At 50.3% G+C, this 18,286-nt stretch overlaps 1 long non-coding RNA gene across 2 annotated transcripts in view; it reads left to right on the top strand.

The window, feature by feature from the left end:
* The window catches only part of LOC116585274, a 319,368-nt gene that overhangs the window by 83,027 nt on the left and 218,055 nt on the right, over positions 1–18,286 (top strand). For both annotated transcript variants that reach the window (XR_004283533.1, XR_004283534.1), the window contains exon 2: positions 9,899–9,952. This is a non-coding gene — a long non-coding RNA (uncharacterized LOC116585274). The remainder of the gene's footprint in view (positions 1–9,898; positions 9,953–18,286) is intronic.

Here is an 18,286-nt window from a genome sequence, read left to right as displayed (position 1 = left end):
CCGGAGTCTGTCCTCGAACGGATCCCGAGTCTGTCCTCGAACGGATCCGGAGTCTGTCCTCGAACGGAACCGGAGTCTGTCCTCGAACGGAACCCGAGTCTGTCCTCGAACGGATCCCGAGTCTGTCCTCGAACGGATCCGGAGTCTGTCCTCGAACGGATCCCGAGTCTGTCCTTCCAACGGATCCGGAGTCTGTCCTCGAACGGATCCGGAGTCTGTCCTCGAACGGAACCGGAGTCTGTCCTCGAACGGAACCCGAGTCTGTCCTCGAACGGATCCGGAGTCTGTCCTCGAACGGAACCGGAGTCTGTCCTCGAACGGATCCGGAGTCTGTCCTCGAACGGAACCGGAGTCTGTCCTCGAACGGATCCGGAGTCTGTCCTCGAACGGAACCGGAGTCTGTCCTCGAACGGAACCGGAGTCTGTCCTCGAACGGATCCGGAGTCTGTCCTCGAACGGATCCGGAGTCTGTCCTCGAACGGAACCGGAGTCTGTCCTCGAACGGATCCGGAGTCTGTCCTCGAACGGATCCCGAGTCTGTCCTCGAACGGAACCGGAGTCTGTCCTCGAACGGAACAGTAGTCTGTCCTCGAACGGAACCCGAGTCTGTCCTCGAACGGAACCGGAGTCTGTCCTCGAACGGATCTGGAGTCTGTCCTCGAACGGATCCCGAGTCTGTCCTTCCAACGGATCCGGAGTCTGTCCTCGAACGGAACCGGAGTCTGTCCTCGAACGGATCCGGAGTCTGTCCTCGAACGGATCCGGAGTCGGTCCTCGAACGGATCCGGAGTCTGTCCTCGAACGGAACTGGAGTCTGTCCTCGAACGGATCCGGAGTCTGTCCTCGAACGGAACCGGAGTCTGTCCTCGAACGGATCCGGAGTCTGTCCTCGAACGGATCCGGAGTCTGTCCTCGAACGGAACCGGAGTCTGTCCTCGAACGGATCCGGAGTCTGTCCTCGAACGGAACCGGAGTCTGTCCTCGAACGGAACCGGAGTCTATCCTCGAACGGAACCGGAGTCTGTCCTCGAACGGAACCGGAGTCTGTCCTCGAACGGAACCGGAGTCTGTCCTCGAACGGATCCGGAGTCTGTCCTCGAAGGGATCCGGAGTCTGTCCTCGAACGGAACCGGAGTCTGTCCTCGAACGGAACCGGAGTCTGTCCTCGAAGGGAACCGGAGTCTGTCCTCGAAGGGATCCGGAGTCTGTCCTCGAAGGGATCCGGAGTCTGTCCTCGAACGGAACCCGAGTCTGTCCTCGAACGGAACCCGAGTCTGTCCTCGAACGGAACCCGAGTCTGTCCTCGAACGGATCCGGAGTCTGTCCTCGAACGGAACCGGAGTCTGTCCTCGAACGGAACCGGAGTCTATCCTCGAACGGAACCGGAGTCTGTCCTCGAACGGAACCGGAGTCTGTCCTCGAACGGAACCGGAGTCTGTCCTCGAAGGGATCCGGAGTCTGTCCTCGAAGGGATCCGGAGTCTGTCCTCGAACGGAACCGGAGTCTGTCCTCGAACGGAACCGGAGTCTGTCCTCGAAGGGAACCGGAGTCTGTCCTCGAAGGGATCCGGAGTCTGTCCTCGAAGGGATCCGGAGTCTGTCCTCGAACGGAACCCGAGTCTGTCCTCGAACGGAACCCGAGTCTGTCCTCGAACGGATCCGGAGTCTGTCCTCGAACGGATCCGGAGTCTGTCCTCGAACGGATCCGGAGTCTGTCCTCGAACGGAACCGGAGTCTGTCCTCGAAGGGAACCGGAGTCTGTCCTCGAACGGAACCCGAGTCTGTCCTCGAACGGATCCGGAGTCTGTCCTCGAACGGATCCCGAGTCTGTCCTCGAACGGAACCGGAGTCTGTCCTCGAACGGAACAGTAGTCTGTCCTCGAACGGAACCCGAGTCTGTCCTCGAACGGAACCGGAGTCTGTCCTCGAACGGATCTGGAGTCTGTCCTCGAACGGATCCCGAGTCTGTCCTTCCAACGGATCCGGAGTCTGTCCTCGAACGGAACCGGAGTCTGTCCTCGAACGGATCCGGAGTCTGTCCTCGAACGGATCCGGAGTCGGTCCTCGAACGGATCCGGAGTCTGTCCTCGAACGGAACTGGAGTCTGTCCTCGAACGGATCCGGAGTCTGTCCTCGAACGGAACCGGAGTCTGTCCTCGAACGGATCCGGAGTCTGTCCTCGAACGGATCTGGAGTCTGTCCTCGAACGGATCCGGAGTCTGTCCTCGAACGGATCCGGAGTCTGTCCTCGAACGGAACCGGAGTCTGTCCTCGAACGGATCCGGAGTCTGTCCTCGAACGGAACCGGAGTCTGTCCTCGAACGGATCCGGAGTCTGTCCTCGAACGGATCCCGAGTCTGTCCTCGAACGGAACCCGAGTCTGTCCTCGAACGGAACCGGAGTCTGTCCTCGAACGGAACCCGAGTCTGTCCTCGAACGGATCCGGAGTCTGTCCTCGAACGGATCCCGAGTCTGTCCTCGAACGGATCCGGAGTCTGTCCTCGAACGGAACCGGAGTCTGTCCTCGAACGGAACCCGAGTCTGTCCTCGAACGGATCCCGAGTCTGTCCTCGAACGGATCCGGAGTCTGTCCTCGAACGGATCCCGAGTCTGTCCTTCCAACGGATCCGGAGTCTGTCCTCGAACGGATCCGGAGTCTGTCCTCGAACGGAACCGGAGTCTGTCCTCGAACGGAACCCGAGTCTGTCCTCGAACGGATCCGGAGTCTGTCCTCGAACGGAACCGGAGTCTGTCCTCGAACGGATCCGGAGTCTGTCTTCGAACGGAACCGGAGTCTTTCCTCGAACGGATCCGGAGTCTGTCCTCGAACGGAACCGGAGTCTGTCCTCGAACGGAACCGGAGTCTGTCCTCGAACGGATCCGGAGTCTGTCCTCGAACGGATCCGGAGTCTGTCCTCGAACGGAACTGGAGTCTGTCCTCGAACGGATCCGGAGTCTGTCCTCGAACGGAACCGGAGTCTGTCCTCGAACGGATCCGGAGTCTGTCCTCGAACGGATCCGGAGTCTGTCCTCGAACGGAACCGGAGTCTGTCCTCGAACGGATCCGGAGTCTGTCCTCGAACGGAACCGGAGTCTGTCCTCGAACGGAACCGGAGTCTATCCTCGAACGGAACCGGAGTCTGTCCTCGAACGGAACCGGAGTCTGTCCTCGAACGGAACCGGAGTCTGTCCTCGAACGGATCCGGAGTCTGTCCTCGAAGGGATCCGGAGTCTGTCCTCGAACGGAACCGGAGTCTGTCCTCGAACGGAACCGGAGTCTGTCCTCGAAGGGAACCGGAGTCTGTCCTCGAAGGGATCCGGAGTCTGTCCTCGAACGGATCCGGAGTCTGTCCTCGAACGGAACCCGAGTCTGTCCTCGAACGGAACCCGAGTCTGTCCTCGAACGGAACCCGAGTCTGTCCTCGAACGGATCCGGAGTCTGTCCTCGAACGGAACCGGAGTCTGTCCTCGAACGGAACCGGAGTCTGTCCTCGAACGGAACCGGAGTCTGTCCTCGAACGGAACCGGAGTCTGTCCTCGAACGGAACCGGAGTCTGTCCTCGAACGGATCCGGAGTCTGTCCTCGAAGGGATCCGGAGTCTGTCCTCGAACGGAACCGGAGTCTGTCCTCGAACGGAACCGGAGTCTGTCCTCGAAGGGAACCGGAGTCTGTCCTCGAAGGGATCCGGAGTCTGTCCTCGAAGGGATCCGGAGTCTGTCCTCGAACGGAACCCGAGTCTGTCCTCGAACGGAACCCGAGTCTGTCCTCGAACGGATCCGGAGTCTGTCCTCGAACGGATCCGGAGTCTGTCCTCGAACGGATCCGGAGTCTGTCCTCGAACGGAACCGGAGTCTGTCCTCGAAGGGAACCGGAGTCTGTCCTCGAACGGAACCCGAGTCTGTCCTCGAACGGATCCGGAGTCTGTCCTCGAACGGATCCCGAGTCTGTCCTCGAACGGAACCGGAGTCTGTCCTCGAACGGAACAGTAGTCTGTCCTCGAACGGAACCCGAGTCTGTCCTCGAACGGAACCGGAGTCTGTCCTCGAACGGATCTGGAGTCTGTCCTCGAACGGATCCCGAGTCTGTCCTTCCAACGGATCCGGAGTCTGTCCTCGAACGGAACCGGAGTCTGTCCTCGACCGGATCCGGAGTCTGTCCTCGAACGGATCCGGAGTCGGTCCTCGAACGGATCCGGAGTCTGTCCTCGAACGGAACTGGAGTCTGTCCTCGAACGGATCCGGAGTCTGTCCTCGAACGGAACCGGAGTCTGTCCTCGAACGGATCCGGAGTCTGTCCTCGAACGGATCAGGAGTCTGTCCTCGAACGGATCCGGAGTCTGTCCTCGAACGGATCCGGAGTCTGTCCTCGAACGGAACCGGAGTCTGTCCTCGAACGGATCCGGAGTCTGTCCTCGAACGGAACCCGAGTCTGTCCTCGAACGGATCCGGAGTCTGTCCTCGAACGGATCCGGAGTCTGTCCTCGAACGGAACCCGAGTCTGTCCTCGAACGGAACCGGAGTCTGTCCTCGAACGGAACCCGAGTCTGTCCTCGAACGGATCCGGAGTCTGTCCTCGAACGGATCCCGAGTCTGTCCTCGAACGGATCCGGAGTCTGTCCTCGAACGGAACCGGAGTCTGTCCTCGAACGGAACCCGAGTCTGTCCTCGAACGGATCCCGAGTCTGTCCTCGAACGGATCCGGAGTCTGTCCTCGAACGGATCCCGAGTCTGTCCTTCCAACGGATCCGGAGTCTGTCCTCGAACGGATCCGGAGTCTGTCCTCGAACGGAACCGGAGTCTGTCCTCGAACGGAACCCGAGTCTGTCCTCGAACGGATCCGGAGTCTGTCCTCGAACGGAACCGGAGTCTGTCCTCGAACGGATCCGGAGTCTGTCTTCGAACGGAACCGGAGTCTTTCCTCGAACGGATCCGGAGTCTGTCCTCGAACGGAACCGGAGTCTGTCCTCGAACGGAACCGGAGTCTGTCCTCGAACGGATCCGGAGTCTGTCCTCGAACGGATCCGGAGTCTGTCCTCGAACGGAACCGGAGTCTGTCCTCGAACGGAACCGGAGTCTGTCCTCGAACGGATCCCGAGTCTGTCCTCGAACGGAACCGGAGTCTGTCCTCGAACGGAACAGTAGTCTGTCCTCGAACGGAACCCGAGTCTGTCCTCGAACGGAACCGGAGTCTGTCCTCGAACGGATCTGGAGTCTGTCCTCGAACGGATCCCGAGTCTGTCCTTCCAACGGATCCGGAGTCTGTCCTCGAACGGAACCGGAGTCTGTCCTCGAACGGATCCGGAGTCTGTCCTCGAACGGATCCGGAGTCTGTCCTCGAACGGATCCGGAGTCTGTCCTCGAACGGAACAGGAGTCTGTCCTCGAACGGATCCGGAGTCTGTCCTCGAACGGAACCGGAGTCTGTCCTCGAACGGATCCGGAGTCTGTCCTCGAACGGATCCCGAGTCTGTCCTCGAACGGATCCGGAGTCTGTCCTCGAACGGAACCGGAGTCTGTCCTCGAACGGAACCCGAGTCTGTCCTCGAACGGATCCCGAGTCTGTCCTCGAACGGATCCGGAGTCTGTCCTCGAACGGATCCCGAGTCTGTCCTTCCAACGGATCCGGAGTCTGTCCTCGAACGGATCCGGAGTCTGTCCTCGAACGGAACCGGAGTCTGTCCTCGAACGGAACCCGAGTCTGTCCTCGAACGGATCCGGAGTCTGTCCTCGAACGGAACCGGAGTCTGTCCTCGAACGGATCCGGAGTCTGTCCTCGAACGGAACCGGAGTCTTTCCTCGAACGGATCCGGAGTCTGTCCTCGAACGGAACCGGAGTCTGTCCTCGAACGGAACCGGAGTCTGTCCTCGAACGGATCCGGAGTCTGTCCTCGAACGGATCCGGAGTCTGTCCTCGAACGGAACCGGAGTCTGTCCTCGAACGGATCCCGAGTCTGTCCTCGAACGGATCCCGAGTCTGTCCTCGAACGGAACCGGAGTCTGTCCTCGAACGGAACAGTAGTCTGTCCTCGAACGGAACCCGAGTCTGTCCTCGAACGGAACCGGAGTCTGTCCTCGAACGGATCTGGAGTCTGTCCTCGAACGGATCCCGAGTCTGTCCTTCCAACGGATCCGGAGTCTGTCCTCGAACGGAACCGGAGTCTGTCCTCGAACGGATCCGGAGTCTGTCCTCGAACGGATCCGGAGTCGGTCCTCGAACGGATCCGGAGTCTGTCCTCGAACGGAACTGGAGTCTGTCCTCGAACGGATCCGGAGTCTGTCCTCGAACGGAACCGGAGTCTGTCCTCGAACGGATCCGGAGTCTGTCCTCGAACGGATCCGGAGTCTGTCCTCGAACGGATCCGGAGTCTGTCCTCGAACGGATCCGGAGTCTGTCCTCGAACGGAACCGGAGTCTGTCCTCGAACGGATCCGGAGTCTGTCCTCGAACGGAACCGGAGTCTGTCCTCGAACGGATCCGGAGTCTGTCCTCGAACGGATCCGGAGTCTGTCCTCGAACGGAACCGGAGTCTGTCCTCGAACGGATCCGGAGTCTGTCCTCGAACGGATCCCGAGTCTGTCCTCGAACGGAACCCGAGTCTGTCCTCGAACGGAACCGGAGTCTGTCCTCGAACGGAACCCGAGTCTGTCCTCGAACGGATCTGGAGTCTGTCCTCGAACGGATCCCGAGTCTGTCCTCGAACGGATCCGGAGTCTGTCCTCGAACGGATCCCGAGTCTGTCCTTCCAACGGATCCGGAGTCTGTCCTCGAACGGATCCGGAGTCTGTCCTCGAACGGAACCGGAGTCTGTCCTCGAACGGAACCCGAGTCTGTCCTCGAACGGAACCGGAGTCTGTCCTCGAACGGAACCGGAGTCTGTCCTCGAACGGATCCGGAGTCTGTCCTCGAACGGATCCGGAGTCTGTCCTCGAACGGATCCGGAGTCTGTCCTCGAACGGAACCGGAGTCTGTCCTCGAACGGAACCGGAGTCTGTCCTCGAACGGATCCGGAGTCTGTCCTCGAACGGATCCGGAGTCTGTCCTCGAACGGAACCGGAGTCTGTCCTCGAACGGATCCGGAGTCTGTCCTCGAACGGAACCGGAGTCTGTCCTCGAACGGAACCGGAGTCTGTCCTCGAACGGAACCCGAGTCTGTCCTCCAACGGAACCGGAGTCTGTCCTCCAACGGAACCGGAGTCTGTCCTCGAACGGAACCGGCGTCTGTCCTCGAACGGAACCGGAGTCTGTCCTCGAACGGATCCGGAGTCTGTCCTCGAACGGAACCGGAGTCTGTCCTCAAACGGATCCGGAGTCTGTCCTCGAACGGAACCGGAGTCTGTCCTGCTACTCACAAGCAGTGCGGACACAAGAGAGCCTGAGATGCAGCCGCAGCGGCCGAGGACCGGCCGAGGAGAACGTCCAGGGTCTGTCTGTCCCGGCCCACACGGGCTGCTGCCTGTGCGGGTTGAACGTAGGTCAGCGGGTTTCGTCCTGGTGAGAAGAATGAGTCACGGGCCCTCATCCTCCTCGAGCAAAGACGGCTGTTTCTTTCCGGAGAGTCATTTTCCCTTTTTCCGGATGATTCCGGTGCGTCTGTTTTGTGAGCTGCTTTTTTGACTTTTGCTCTCTTTTCTACCACTTAAAGCTCCTCCCTTCTTTCCCTTTTCCACTTTTCAAATAGAGCTTTCGTTTATTCACACGAGGGGGACGCGAGCGAGCGCAGGTGCACACGGCGGGGAGGGCGCGGGCAGGAGGAGAAGCAGAGCCCCCGCGGCTGACGCAGGCTCCCGTCCACCCACGGGGCCTCCCACACTCCACATCCCTTTCCTGCTTTTAATTCAGACTTTCTAGATAACTTTTACACCTTCCCTCACAAACAAAATAACACAAAACGGCCAGCAAACCGTATTTCAAGATTACACCAATCTAAACCTTGAATTTATTTTTTTCACTAAATATGCTTTTTTGTATGTTTATCCACATCTGTGTTTTCTGTCCTTTAATGCTGCGTATTACTTTGAATCAGAATTTATGCTGGCTCAGAGTTTTAACTATCTCTAGTGCTTGCCCCAAAACAAAGTAAAATCGTAGGTGAGGTGGTAGATAGTTTTATGTTATGCAAGGAGAGAATGTGAGAAAATTTATGTATATTATATCTTCAAGCCTTACCGACGTCTTTATCTATCTTACCTTTCTTTTGCTTTTTGACACTATTCAACCAAAATAAATTTGTTGGTATAAATACGTATATGTGTATGTACACACATACATTATATATATGTGTGTGTGTCTGTGTGTATTACAAATATAAATATATATGAATATTTACTGCAATTTAGTTTGTAATGGCAAACAAAGGAAACCAACAAAAAGCAATAACAAAAGAGCCAAAACATGGAAAGTACCAAATGTCTGTCCATAACGGAAGCCATACATAGAGATACAGAATACCTCTATTATGGAATGCCATGCGGCTGTTGAGACGAATGAGCCAATGTATGTGACCTGACCGGGAAAGGTGCCCATACTGCATTCTTAAATAGGATGATATGATGTCAAGAAAGAAGGAGGTTTCTGTGTGTGCATATGCAGTGTGATACAGAGAGTAAGTCCTGTCATTACTTGTGGCGTAAATACATTCGGATAAACACAGAGAAAATGCAGAAGGACGAACACAGTTTTTTGTTTTTGTTTTTGTTTTTGAGAGAGAGAGAACACACACGTGTGTGCCAGTGGAAGGGAAGGGGGAGAGGGAGAGAGCGAATCTTAAGCAGGCTCCATGCCTAGCACAGAGCCCAGTACGGGCTCCATCTCAAGACCCTGAGATCGTGACCTGAGCCCACATCAAGAGTTAGAAGCTCCACAGGCTGAGCCACCCAGGCATCCTGATGAACACAAATTTTTATTACCGATCACCTCAACAAGATAGTTAGGAAGAAGGTTGACTCATTAAGAATATGTATTTTGTAATTAAAGAAAAAGTAGACCTGTTTACTGAAAAAAATTTCAGTATCATTTATGTGGTTGACCACAGATTCATCGAACTCTTCATAGGGTGGTCCAAAGGGAGCAAACTTGATATAAATCCCAACTGGCCTTGCATGCTAACATGCCTTTTGAGTGGTTCATGAGGCCATGAAAATAAACAAAAATATATATGAAAAGTAAATCGGGTGGAGAGCAAGTGTGCTAAAGAAAATAAATATCAGATGACAAGATCCGGTGCCGCTGTTCAGGGTCATAAATCTCTTACATGGGGAGAGGCTGCCCTTCATTGCTCAGGCTCATATTAGGTTTCATTAGAATGATTTGGCATTTGACATTTTGTACGTATCTCTTCAAGAGATAGAGCACCGTGTGTGGTTGAGAAGTTGGGTTCCAGGGTCAGACTTCTGGGTGTTGATTACTCACCTCTTTCCAAGGTATGTGACTTTTGACAATTAACTGAATTATGCTGCAGGCACCCTGTTTGTGAAACAAGGATAAATGAGTCCTTACTCTGTCGTTGTGGGCCCATACTGAATGTTCCAGCTTGGTGGAAGGGTGCTTGGAAGTCACCACAACGAAGGGCGGGTATGTTTTTAAAATCCAGGGAAATCACTGGGGTCACAAGAAGTGGTGCCCACCATAGATTAGAAATGAACAGGGCAGGGATTCCTGGGTGGCTCAGTGTGTTAAAGCCTCTGCCTTTGGCTCAGGTCATGATCCCAGGGTCCTGGGATCGAGTCCCACATGGGACTCTGCTCAGCAGGGAGCCTGCTTCCTCCTCTCTCTCTGTCTCTCTGCCTGCTTGTGATCTCTGTCTGTTAAATAACTAAATAAATAAAATCTTAAAAAAAATGAACAGGGCAGAGTCATTACACTTTGATGATTCTAATGTGTCACCCCCTTCTTGTTTCATAGACCACCATTTTCAGCACATCGGCCAGCGAGAAGTCCTTATCTGACTGCAGAAAGGTAAGTCAGCCTCCAAAATTTCCAGCTTGCTGTCACAGTACTAAGTGGCTTCAGAGTTGATGACATTCCACTGAAAGGCTGTGGGGTCAGTGAGGATGTTCCGGTGACATGTTGTGGCTTTCTTTGGAGATGGAAATTTGAATGGTTCTCTTTAAGGACGTGGAAAACTCTGTTATCGTTTGACAGCATTTTGTTATCAAGCAGCTCTGGTTGCATATATTTATTTCTATCTCACTATTATCGGACATTTTATTCTGCGCGATGAGCATCAGGGGAGTCCGGGAGAAGCTGCATGGCAGGCATCTGTGTCCTTATTTCCAAATTTAAATGCAATAACCCTAAGCTCAACACAATATAAAAATGATTTTGTATTTTGAAAGCTGATCATATAGCATAAAAATCTGGTTTGGATTCACCACAGTCAAGTCTGAGAAGCTGTCATGCTTTGCAAAAGGATTAGCCTCGCTGGCGTCTGATGGAGGAGTCCCTGTGATGGGCCTTGGCTGGAGACGGCCTGCTGTAGATGTGGCTGATTCGCAGTCCAGGGGGCACTTCTATCCGCCTCTTTAATCTCAGGTTTAACGAGGTCTTCTCCTTCTCGAGGGGAAAAAAGCGATTTCACAGTGTGAACAACTCAAATAAATTTGACACTATCTATTGATATGGAGAACCAGGTGTGCAAAGAGTTGCGCTGTGCCTCATCTATTAGTAACTTGGCATTTCTTAGGGCCGGAGAGCGTGGCATTGTTTGGCTGTGCTGCTTCTGTTTCTGAAATTGCTGGATATGGGATTAGAGCTGGGATAGTCATCTTTTTTTTTTTTTTAAGATTTTATTTATTTATTTGACAGAGATCACAAGCAGGCAGAGAGGCAGGCAGAGAGAGAGGAAGGGAAGCAGGCCCCCTGCTGAGCAGAGAGCCCGATGCGGGACTCGATCCCAGGACCCTGAGATCATGACCTGAGCCGAAGGCAGCAGTTGAACCCACTGAGCCACCCAGGCGCCCCTGGGATAGTCATCTTTAAAGGCGATGTGAGGGCCCACTATTCCGGGTGACATTCATTTCGTTATCTCGGTGGTTTCTTACTGCCTATTAAATCTGCGTCTTGATTGGGTTCTGCTGTGTTCGTCTCGGTCTGGGATTGAGGTCCATGTCGTATTCTTAACATTTCAGATCCTGTGAAGGGACCTCAGGGGTCCTGTAGTCTCACTTTTTCCCCGGAGTGAGGCTGCCCTTGATATCATGTGTAGACGTCCCATCTCCACCTGGAGACTCTGCTGACAGGGACCCAATGACCCTGACTGCTCACTGGTGACACAAATCAGAGCATGACAAAGTTCTTCATTTTACTGAGCCAGGATCTGTTTCCTTTTGATTTCTGCCTGACGTTTAAAGTATGAAGCCAATTAATATGTTTTCTCCTGACTCTTCTCCCCGGCTCACCCCTGGGCTAATGCTTTTCCTTCCTTCTTCCTAGTAGAATATTGTTCTAAATGATTTCCAGAAGTGTGGGCTGCTGGCTGCTGGCTATTTGGTTTCTGAACTTGGCTCTGGCACATCTGTGGTCACATAAGCTACCTGTGCCTCACTTTTGTCCCTGTAGAACGGAGATAATAATTGTACTTACTTCATATGGTAGATGTGTTGGTACATCTAAAGTGCTTAGAACAGTCCTCAATACATAATCAATGATGTATCAAGTATTATTATCGCTTCTAGACCAGGTTATACTTTTTCTTTTGCATACTCTTCATTACCGAGATCAAAGATTATGTGTCCTTCTTCAGATGTGCTCCGTTTGGCAAAAGCTTTGAGTCTTTTCACTTTTCGTGCAGGAGCTTTGTACATGCTTGGTGTATGACAGGTACCACATCAGACACGGGCAGCGATGCTAGAGGAGCTGTAGGCGTCCCTCGGTGTAATGCTGGTACTCCGCTAACACAGCGTGAGACGGTGTCACTTTCTGCGCGTCACCATGTCCCTCTGTGGCCCATGCGAAGTCTGAAGTCCTCGCACATGCTCTTAAGGCATTTTCACATGACTTGCTCTTACAACACAGCTTTCTTTTATATTTGTGTAAGTGATCTTTGAGTATAAATATAGGCCATTGTATTTATTTTATTTATTTTTAGAATTTTGATCAATTGAGATTATTTATAAAACCAGTTCTGTTATCCAACGTATTCACTACCTCTCTCAGCTCTTGTCATGCACAAGACAGAGTAGCAAGTCAGTCTCTGTGACTCAGTTGGATCCATCCAGCATGTTACCAAGTGCTCACAGAGCACCTGCTCTGTGACATGAACGGAAAGACCGTGGGGACCAGGTCACATGTGACCTTTCCCTCATTGAACGTATGGGTAGTCACCGGACATGTAGAATTGTGAAGGGATAATGTGATTCTTTTCTTAAGTTGGGAGGTTACGAGATCTTACATGAAGGAAACCTAACGTAATCTAGGGGTCAGAGAAGACCTTCCTGAAGAAGTGGCCTTCACTCAGATGTCTGAAGAACGCATGGGATTTAGACACACGACGACAAGGTGGAGGCAGAGAAGCACCAAGTGTGAAAATCTGGAGAGGCGGAGAACTATGAAATGTTCAGAATGTCTGAAAATTGCAACTTGAGATAGAGAATGACAAACAGTGTGACAAAAAAATAAATAAGTAAAATAAAATTCTGATCATGGAAGGACTTATAAAACCAGAATTTGGATTTATTGTAAGGAGAACAAGAAATTTTCACTTGGGAGGGTAGGGGTATGTGACTTGATATAATTTTTATTTTAAAATCATTTGGATGCTGAAGAACAGAAGAAGCAAGATATCAGACACGAAGTCTAGTTATAAGGGTATAGTCAAGAGATGGTAGTGGCCAGGATTAGGATAATGGCATTGAAGATCAGGAGAGATTTGAGTGATAAGATCAACAGGATGTGATAATAATTTGGATATATGGTAGAGGAAGTAGCTAAGGATGATTCCTTGATCTCTGGCATAGGCAACTGGCAGAGTAGCAGTGCCGTTTTCTTAGGTAATAGGGTCAGAGAGGAAGTTGATGAGTTCAGATTGATACATATCAGGTTGTGGTGGAGGTAAGTTCTCTCAGCAAAGACGACCACCAGGTATCTGGGCATGTTGATTTATAATTCAGGATAGCATACTAGGATAGAAATATGAGTATAGAATAAATACCCATATAGAGAATGGTTGACAGAGTGTGAATGGACAAGATTGCCCAGGGAATGTGGGGAGAGAAAATGAAGAGTGTTTATAAGAATGTGGTATATATGGTCTGGGAAAAGACTGTTTCCTGTGAAGGGAAGAGAGAAGATAGGGCCATAGATGTTGGAAGAAATCAGAATGATGTAGTATGACAGAAATCAAATCAATAAAAGTAAGTCATTAAAAATGAGGTAGTCACTTGCATCAGAACTTTTGCTGGGAAGTTAGCAAATGAGGACTCTAGAGCATCCACTGGGTTTACCGGTGTCGTAGACCACCGTCAGTTTTGGTAAGATCCAGGTGATGGGTGCATAGGCCAGGCTACCATGGATTTAAGATTGAGTGAGGAAGGAAATAGAAGCAGTAGGCTAGCCTTTAAAGGAATGTGTTGCGAAAGGAAGGGAAGAGATGAGTAGTTGGGGGGCTATTGGGTTGAGGGGGGTCTCTTAATTGGGGTAGGTTTGGACAAGTGTGTTTAAATGCTTGAAGGAAAGCCATAGAAAGGCAAGGAGATGCCAAAGCACAGCATTAACCTTAGATAGATGGGGTGACACACCATGCTAAATAATATCAGGGAAGGGGAAAGGACAGAATGCATACGGATGGAGTTATGAGAGCAGGGAGCCAGAATAGGTCCTTGTCTGTAGACAGCTCTGGTCAACTCATCCACTTCTTTTGTTTAACTTTTTGATGGGGAGGTAGGATTATTATTCAACCAACCTAAGTCCATATAGCTGTACTATTTCAACAGAACTTATTTAACCTGCAGACATTCTTCTATAATATTTCGCATAGATATTTTCCATGTACATAATCAACAATCTCTGGGTCGTCTTGCCTTTTAAGATGGAGTCTTTTTTAAAGAAAATTACTCTCAAATCTGAGTCTCAAGTAATAAAATCTCTTCTGAACCCCAGATCTGTGTTGTTGACGAACTCGAGGCCTTTTCCACTTTGTTGTCCCATAGACCACGTCTTAACGTAAGGACACGCATTCTCCTTTACACGTGTTCTCTCCCATCCTGAGCCGTCTTCTCCTGTACTCACACTCCAGGCGATGGCTTTACCATTCCAAGCTAGAGATGTCAGTGTCATCCTGGATTTCTCTTGTGCCTTTACGTCCCACATCCAACTAGCTATCAAATTCTGTAAATGCCATTTTGAGGTGCCCCTGGGATCTTTCCATCATCTTTTTCCTTCCCTTCTTATTCCTCCTTTGGAAGCTCGTACGACGCCCTCCTTGACCTTCTCTTACTCCAAGTCTTTTCTTCTTCATTCCATTTTCCAAAACACTGCCAGGGTTACTTTCCAGAGAACAGACAACAAACACAACTGTTCATGTCAAATCTTACTTAGAAGCATCCAAGGGATTCAGGTTTCATTCAAATTAGACCCCATACTCCTCTGTATGACTCAACAAGTCATTCTCATTGTCTTCAGCCTTATCTCCTGGTATTTTCCTAAGGGCTGGAGTCTAGAGGTCTTGAGCAAACTGCTCCTGAATGCAAAACTTTTTCATCACTTTGTGCCCATGTACAAAGTGTTTGTTCTTCTTGAATACTATCTTCCCTTTCTTATCTGCTTGAAAGCTGAGTCTTCTATGGAGCGACCCCTTCACATTGTCATTTCCTTTTCAAAGACTTTCTTGGTTTCTCCAGGAAAGATGAGTGGTGTTACCCTTAGAGTTTATAATGTTTTGTGCCTACACCAAAGTATAACACCTAACAGCAACCATAGAACTGTCAAGTGTTTACCATATTTTCAGCCCTGTGTAAAGTACTTTACATGAATCCTTTCCTGATTTTTATAATAGTGCTCTGAGATAAGTAAAATTATTGCTAACGTTTACAGATAACGAATTTGAGGGCTAGTGACACTGAAGAACTTGCTGAAGGACACACCAGTAGTGGGTATTGGGGCCAGGGTGTGAGTCTAACCAGTCTGGTGTCAGAAACATTGCTTCAGTGTTTTTCTTCTTCTTTCTGCCATTGGATTCTAAATACTTGCTGATCGGTTCAGCTTCCACTTAAACTATCGTCTCTTGGAGGGGGGAACAAGGATGGATTCTGTTAGGAGTAATAATACCCACTGGTGGGAAGAGCTAATAAAGGTTGATTGAATGAATGGGTTTGCTGAATACATGATTGTCCAGTAATGTAATATCATTCTGGGGCCATTTTGTTCAAAAAAGCAGGGTTTTGGTTTTTTTTTTTTCCTTTTCTTGGGAGTTGAGAAAAGGATACTTATACTCAGGGTTTATTTTTGAAGGCAATTTCTGCCGTAAAATAGGGTGTTAATGGATAGCTGGTTGGGGAGGAGGGGGCGTGGATTGAAGTGTTTAGTGTAGAGAAAGATAACAAATGTCCCACTTCCTAAATTCTGCTTTATAGAGTGGTAAGGATCCGTGCTCTTATTTTCAGCCAAAGACCAGTTCACTCCTTAATTTGCAGAACCTAAAAACATCTAGGGCATGTGTACGGGCCCATCCATTCATTCATGATTGTTTTTTGGGGCCTCCTATTGCAAGGCAGTTATTACCACCATATGTTGTAGAAGAAAAATGGACATGCCAAGATGTGAAGTAACGTTCTCTAGGGACATATTAAGCTCAAAGTAGACTCTTAGAGGATTGGCCTAAGTCACGTCTTCTCATTTCTTTCCTCCGTAACCTCTCCACCCGACACTATTTAACTCAAGTTGACTCATGGAGGGGCGGTGTACGGATGGATGAGCCACAGAGAATAACCTTCAAGCACCTTCCATGTCTGCTGCTCCTGTTTTATGCTCATTGATATTTATGTCTCTGTGCCTTGATACTTTTAAATCTCTCAGACTCAGCTCTGTCTGTGTAGGGATGCTCTGTCACACGCTCTCGCACTTGAAGTGATGGGCAAGACACAATCCTCGCCCCTTCTTGGATGCTCTTGGCTTTGCCCTAACTCCCACCCTTGGGGCACAGATCAGAGACAGGTTGGGGGTGATGGACAGGTGAGGTGGTGGACGAGGTGACGGTGAGGGATAAAATGAATCCCAGGGATGGGTTAAAGGTCAGAGATTTCTGTTTCACAGATTACTTGAAAATGAAAAATAAGCATTTTCCAGTTTGGTATCTATAGGACCTGCTTTATCCTGTTGTAGCTTTCATCTGTATATGGTAACCTAAAATCCCAGCCAAAAATCTCTGTTACCATAAAAATAGGTTCCTCCGCTTAGAGAGTTTATTTAAAAAAATTAGCTACCATTTTGATGGTTTATTGTAACATTTTTGTTGGGTGGGTTCCATTTCTCTCTGGATTTCCGTCTGTTCTCTCTCCCTGGAATTCTGATATCTTAACCCATGTCAATGACAACTTCTTTTCTTTTGTAAAGATTGATTTATTTATTTGAGAGAGAGACACACACAGAGGAGGAGGGAGAAGAAGAGGTAAGACCCCCAAGCAGACTCCGCACTGAGCGCAGAGCCCCAGATGACGCTTGATCTCAGGACCCATGAGATCTTGACCTGAGCTGAAACCCAGAGTCAGATGCTCAACGGACCGAACCACCCAGGTGGCCCTCAATGACAAATTTTAAAGATGGTGTCTTTAGGAAATATATCCCTATCATATAAAAAGTATTAGTTTTAGGGCGCCTGGGTGGCTCAGTGAGTTAAGCGTCTGCCTTTGGCTCAAGTCATCATCCCAGGGTCCTGGGATCGAGTCCCACATCTGGCTGCCTGCTGAGCGGGGAGCCTGCTTCTCCCTCTCCCTCTGCTGCCATTCACACTTGCTCTCTCTCTAGTGCTCTCTCTCTTCTTTCAAAAAAAAAAATCTTTTAAAAAAGTATTCATTTTAGAAAGGAAAGATAGAAGGAAACCTATGTGTTGGCGGCAGTAATTTATGGGATCGCCGCGGTCATGCTGACGGGTTACCTCTCCCATCCACCCTTGGCTTTGACTTGGGCGTCCACTATTGCCAAGGATGGGTGAGTGTGCCGCACACCTGCTGGCGTCATCGCTATTTTTAATAGACACGGATGATGACCTTCACTCTTCCTTTAGGAAAAGATGACCAAGAATCTAGAACGTAATGGCATATTGGAAAATTCAAGTTTCTCATCAGTGCTGATGAATAGGTCTCTGGGTAAACACAGCCCAAGACAGTGGTATCAGGAATTAAGATAGTCCCTCACAGCTGGTTCCTCGGCCTTTTGAAACTATATTGTATCTGGCTTCCTCTTTCAAAGACCAAGACTTAATGTCTAGACAGTGTTCACTGACCTCCAGAAAGCTGGCCGGGCACAGTCCCACGGCTCTCAGCTTCTTGGCAGAGTTTCTGGGCTGGCAGGTCACGGTGACTTCTTCCCATGCCCTGAGAAAGGGCATAAAGACCAGACCAACCCTGTCAGCACTGAAGAAATTCCTCTGCCTCCCCTCCCCATCCCCTGAAAGACAGAATCCCATGTCCTGGAGCAGTCACAGTGAAGGGTATTATTTCAAGTAAATGTGAATGCTGTTTACTTTTTAAATAGTTTTTTTTTTTTTGAAGCTAGAAAGGTTCATTTTTGGCAGAGTGCAGTTTGTGCTGACTTTATAGAGTTCTCTCTGTTCAATAAAGGGTGAGATACACACACACACACACACACACACACACACACTGAGATACACACACACACACACAAACTTGCAAATTTCTATCCTTTTCTCATATGTGCCCACACAGGCTACTAATGTCTGATTTGCGGGAAGGGCAGTTGTGTCTCTCTGAACACAGGGAGGCACTTCAGCCTCTTCTCTTGCCTCCATGCCTCTCCCGCTTCACTCTCCCAACCAAGAAAGAGCTCTTCGCATTGTTGCAATATTTGGAGTAAGATAGGTGTTTCTGGATTCTATGCACTCTTCTTTTGTCTCTTCTTGTCTGGCTTTGATTTTTTTATTGTTGCATTTTCCCAATCTCACTCTCCTGAGATGCCGAATGGGGCAGGGTTAGGAGCACAGGGTCTGGCGACCAATTTCCATGACTGGAGTCCCAGCCCCACTACCATCAGCCCTACGACTTGGTCCAAGTTACTCAGCCACTCTGTCCCTCACTTGTCTCATATATGAAATGAGTCAAGTCATGGTGTCAACCTGTA

Source organism: Mustela erminea, chromosome 2, assembly GCF_009829155.1.
Source record: "Mustela erminea isolate mMusErm1 chromosome 2, mMusErm1.Pri, whole genome shotgun sequence".
In the NCBI taxonomy this organism is placed as follows: Eukaryota; Metazoa; Chordata; class Mammalia; order Carnivora; family Mustelidae; genus Mustela; species Mustela erminea.
Note: the sequence above shows the minus strand (reverse complement) of the source record. Positions and strands in the feature narration are given on the sequence as shown.